General features: G+C 39.5%; 1 long non-coding RNA gene across 1 annotated transcript; it reads left to right on the top strand.

Annotated features, from left to right (window-relative positions):
* LOC115585739 (uncharacterized) lies at nucleotides 1-5088 on the top strand. Its single transcript, XR_003984757.1, has 3 exons — nucleotides 1-225; nucleotides 756-1512; nucleotides 3296-5088. It is a non-coding gene; the product is annotated as an uncharacterized LOC115585739 (long non-coding RNA).
* Nucleotides 5089-5824: the final 736 nt, after the last annotated feature.

Below are 5824 nucleotides of genomic sequence, written 5' to 3'. Positions count from 1 at the left end.
CTGTACTGACGTCAGGGCCGATCCTCCGCTCGTTAAACTGACGGAAAAACCCGAAAGAAAAAATGTAAGGAGAGAAACCCAACGTATGTGCTTGGTGAAACGGAGAGCTCAGAGGAAACTGTTAAAACGAGAGCAAAAGTCTGTGAGAGAAGGTGCAGCGTCACGGAGCGTGTTCGCTTACATTGACGGATCAGGATTTATTGTTGACCTACTTTTGAAACTCCGGTGAGTGAAGGCATTATTTAGGTGTAGCTGTCGGCTAGCATGGCCGTCAGCTAGCAAGACCGTCGGCTAGCAAGTCCGTCGGCTAGCTAACTAGTCACACTAATATCATTAAGTGCGGTAGTATGTGAGTTAAAACCAGTCGGAGTATTTTGGAAGTTATGCTGGACATTACTGAGTATTATATTGATATATTGTGTTTATGAGTTCATCATTTTGTATGAAAGCACTGTTAAAAATGTTTAAAGGTTAAAAACATGTTAATGTGTCATTTAAAATGCTGTAATTTCATTGTGAATGTGAATGTGAAGAAATTCATGATTAAATGCTGTTTAAAATCTGATAAATAATTTAGATAGGAACACTGTTAACAAAATAGTAGATTCATGGGGAGATTATCTCTATAAGTTAAAAGGTTAAGTGAAAAAGATCTTGATTGATTGAATCTGATATTATTTCAGTTATGGATGATATAATTTTTTTATTGAGGATGATGAAGTAATTTGATTTGTTGTTCTGCACAATATGTGTAGACTGGTTTTTGGTGACCCCGGATCCGCTGAGAGAAGTTGTGATTGATGGCGAGCCAAGCCCACCAGGAGAACTCTGAGGAATTCTGTTAGTAGACTGGCCAGCTATTACAGGGTCCTCACAGTCAGATCGTCGTGGAACGCGACAGGAATTTCCAGATAAGCACGTGAACACATACACTAATACCTACCCGGGTAGTGTACAGTAGAAACATAAGACCAACAACACCAGGAACAGTACCGGTACCACAAGAACTGAACGAAAGAGACTGGATCCAGAGACAATTATTTCTTTTCCCAGAGAATTTTATTTTTTTTATTTTATTTAAACTAAACAGAGCTCTATTTTATTTGGGGATATTTTTGAGTCACTGTAACTGTGATATTTTTATGTTTTGTACTGAAATAAAACTGTCGGTTGTATTAACCTTATCCATATTCTCTATTACTCCTAAGAACCTAGGTCTCAGTTAGCACAGATCCGATACCAGTGTACATGATACATGTATTAAAAAAGATTTCCTGCCAGAGATCTGATGTTTAATAGAGCTACAGTTACAGTATCAAAACCAACTGTGCAATGTTTTGCGACAGTTAGTGGTTGACGAGGAATGGATTGGCACATTTAGTCCCGCATTTCCTGTTTCTCAACAAATTCCCAATTTTTCTATTACCTGTAAGCACAGGAATTGAAGAGGCTGCCTGAACTCCAAGGTACATAGCTTGTGTTTTATCCTACCATGCACAGAGCTCAAATAAGGTAAGCTTGCACCCTGATGAGCTGCAATGCTATGATGATGAGATATGATGATAGATGATCAAACACACACCATGGCTGCACAACATTTCAGAACAGAATGTGCAGATACAGTGCAAAATAAAAACAATGTAGGATGTGTGATGCCATGTGAGGCCAGTCATATATAAAGTACTTGATGGCAAATGAAGAGATGGTGTCAGGAGATGTTGGTGAAGCTACCGACACAAGTGAAGCTAGCAAGCACGTGGACAGGTGCACTCTGCACGCCAGCATTAGCGTTATCCACACTGAAATAAAGGCAGGACACAAAGACATGTGGAAGGAGCTAGACCAGCGGTCCTCAATAGGCGGCCCCCGGGCCGCATCCGGCCCGCCGGCCTCCTGTTTGTGGCCCCCGAACTATAATTCCTTCACTATGTGTTTTGGTTCGGTCAGCACGTGTATACCGGGACTTGTCTCCATGCCAACGATACACAGACAGAGCGCAACTTTTAACTTTCACTTTCGTTTTCGGAGCACTTCGCGTATTCACATTTTGCTGGTGGTAAGAGATTGAATATGGCGTGTTTCCAAGTAAACTCTTATGACAAAGTGGACAGTGATAATCGGCAACTCGCAGAAATAGGATCTTCAAAGTTGCATTATTCTGCCTCCAACCGGGACAATCTCCACGCATCTGACACTGCAGCAGTTTTAAATACTTCGCCTTACTATACCACTTTGCGCAATTCGACAAGTTTTAGCTAACGTTATCGACCTCGTTTATATTCAATGTTGCAAAGAGTGTAACGGACGGGGAGTTTCTCCCGGCAAACACCCTTTCACTCACGGTGCCAAAATTTGTATCATCCTTGTTAAAACTCAACATCATTTAATCAAAGAACAAATGACGTGAATTAACCCACAACCATCTTACATATCATCTTATTCACAAACACATTCACGAACCATAATTACACCAACAACAACAGAATACCCAAGATCCATTGCGCCACAGTCCACAAGTGGCGTTACAATATGCCAGGAGAAGCTGTGATGAAGATTTCCAATTTGAAACGGCATTATGAGACGAAGCATAGGAATTTTGAAGAGACATTTCCTCAAAATTCAGAGATAAGCAAAACACAAATAAATGCACTGAAATCGTCATATCAAGCTGCAAGCAGGATGCTTGTCACATCTATGTCACAATGAAATAAAATAATGCATGACTGAAGTGATGGACACAATGTTTGAAGGCAAACCAAAAGAGGAAATATTCAACTATGTATTTTGATTTATGTTAAAATGGGAATTACATTTTATTTAAGTTTGTATTTTGTTGTTTAGAATGAAAAGGACATTTTGTTTTGAATATTACAGTATTATTGCATGTGGCCTGACCGACCTCAATACATGGACCTCTGAGTCTTTCAAAAAAATCTTTGTGGCCCTTTAAGATTTGTATTTGAGTACCCCTGAGCTAGACTGTTTCTGCAAGACAGTTAAGCGAGACATGAAGGCAGAGTTTGGGAACTTTTTAAGAAGAAGTTGACCAGAAGCGCATCCTGTCCAAACTGATAGATTAAGAAGCACGCTCTCGAGAAATAACCTCCACATCTTTGGGATCACCGGGGGGGTGGGGGGGGTTTGAGTTTGTGGAGAAGTTTATCCAGTCCGAGTTATCGCTCCCTGACAGAGCAGAGCTGACAAGGCTTTAAAATACAATGCTGTTACAGATAACTAAGATCAAAGCCACCCGTGCAGATCCATAATTGTATACTGCATGCTTCTTCACCTACAGAACCAAGGAGCTGGTGCTGAAAACCGCATGGAGAAAGAAAGAAGTACACCTCAACAGAAAAAGAGTTTATTTTGACCAAGACTATTATGAAGAAAAGAAAGGATGGTGCTTAAGGAAAACGGACAGACATTGGGTGCCCCCAAAACTCTGAGTCTTTTATAAATAAGGACCCACAACATACAACAATGCAAAGGAGGCATCGGAGGACATGTGGAGGAAGGCGACTTTAACAGCTGACGTAGAAACCCCCGAGGGCTCAACACCAGTTGGCACACACCGATGAGATGAGACACCCACTGGGTGGGTCGCAAACATCGACATCCCTAGGAGAAGCTCAGAAGATTCAACGCTCTCTTGCACTCAAGGAAAATAAAGCTTGCGATGTACCCGTGAGTAGATAATCAGAGTCAGTTAGAGAGGGAAATAAAAAAGAATCTGGTTGGTACTTGAATGCATAAACATGCTTATGTTGGGGCACGATGTAGACTAGATTACTTTAAAAGTTAATGAACTGCAAAACCCCATTAAAAGGAGCAAATGTATAACTAAAATGAACAGCGAAAAACAACAAAGAATTTTTTGGCAGGAGACCCATACAGAACATGAGAAACTGAAATGCTTTGCCTTTAAAAACACCTAATATTCATCATACAAACGCAGTCAAGCAAGAGGGGTAGCAATATTAATGTCAAACAAACTAACTGTCCAACTCTCTTAACAGATAACGGATGCGGAACGACAATATACTTTTGTAAAAGGGAACCTCGACCATAAACCAGTGACTCTACTAATCATGCATAGACCCCCAGGTATTGATAAAAGTTTGAAAAAAAATATTTGATATAATTGCTGAAGAAACCTTAGGGGTTCTTATCTGTGGTGTGACTAGAATACACAGACCCAGCTGGTTCCATGACACACAAGCGAGAAGAGAGAACACTTCGGGTCTTCTCTTCATGCTGCATGTATTAAAGAGATCTGATTCATCACACTGAATCTATAATTCTCCAGAGAATTAGCAACTCTCTACCTCAACAAGGAGAAGTTCCCTCACAACTTTCTAAATGCAATATATTACATACATCTCGTTAAATAAAGGAATGATCTTGGGCACAGTGATCAGCAGGCAGACAAAAGATCAAAGTCGGGAGTATTATGAGATGGGCATAAATATTTTTAATGGTAGGCTAAGACATCTGAAACACAATAGACGTATACCTTCTTTAATGGTTGCCTAAAATAACAAGACAAGACAAACATCTATTACTTGTTACTTGTTATGCCCAAACACTGATGATGGTAGCCGCATGATCCTGGGTTTTATTGTTTTATTTCCTGTTTTATTTTGAAACTATGCCCTTGTGTGTCCATTTTTGCTTTTTTCTGTTCCTCCTGTGTGTTTTCCCCCTCTCAGTGTTTTTCCGTTCGTTACCTCACATGTCCTCTTCCCTCCTCACTCCTCATCCCCTTGTCAGTGTCTCTGTGTATATAGTCCTTGTTCTCCCTCATGTGTTCGTCAGTTCGTTCCGTGATGTTTCCCTGTTACTCTGTCCTGGTCTGCCTTTCCCGTGTTGCCACCTGGCATTCGGCTCCAGTGTCTCCTCGTGTCTCCTATTTTGGGATGTTTCTGGTTTTGGTTTCTTGTTTCTCTTTTGATTTGAACTTTACTTTGGTTTGCACTTTGTTTTAGCCTTTTGTTTTTGTCCCAGTGACTCGTTTTGGTTTTCTTGTTCTCTTGGTTTTTGTAATTTTTTTAAGCTTGTTAAATTAAAGCTCACTTTTGTTTCCCCCGATCCTGCCTCCTGTATATGTCTGCATTTGGGTCCTTTGTAACAGTAGCAGTCATCATTAATTCTAATGTGACAACCCTGGACATGCAAGGCTTCTTACTCTTCCTCCTCTTTTCTAGTTTTGGTGCTTGTCAGTTGACAACAAACAGGTATTATGTCATCAACTCGAATCTAGGAGCAGTGTTTTGCCAAACCTGGCTTCTTGCAGTCTAACAAATTTCTTCTGATTTTATTTTGTAGTAACAAGTAACGACTAATACATTTATTTTGTATAGTGCTTTCAAGGTTACACAAATACAGAAGAGAATTAGGACCACATGTAAAATCTGACTTTAAAGTCAGAATTCTTCGAATAAAATCAGAATTCTGACTTTAATCTCAGAATTTTTTTCAGGGAATTCAGAATTCAGAATTTCTGACTGACTTTATAATGTCAGAAATCTGACATTAAAGTCAGAGTTCTGACTTTTTTATCAATCGTTTTTTTCTCAGAATTCTGATTTTTTTCTCAGAATTCTGACTTTAATGTCAGAACTTAAAAAAAATTTCACATGTGGCCCTAATCCTCTTCCGTACACGCAAAGTTACTCTGCAGGTTAAGAAGCAGAAATACAAAAACCAAAAATATAGTTTTTTTTTAAAGAGTTATACATTAAAAGCAAAGATAGTTAGCAGAAATGTATCAGAGTAAAAGTGTATAATGAAGTGAAGAACAGATAATATCTGTTCTTTACTTCAT

The sequence above is a fragment of the Sparus aurata genome, chromosome 7, assembly GCF_900880675.1.
Source record: "Sparus aurata chromosome 7, fSpaAur1.1, whole genome shotgun sequence".
NCBI lineage: Eukaryota > Metazoa > Chordata > Actinopteri > Spariformes > Sparidae > Sparus > Sparus aurata.
The sequence above is the reverse complement of the archived record's forward strand: the minus strand, read 5'-3'. Positions and strand labels throughout refer to the sequence as shown.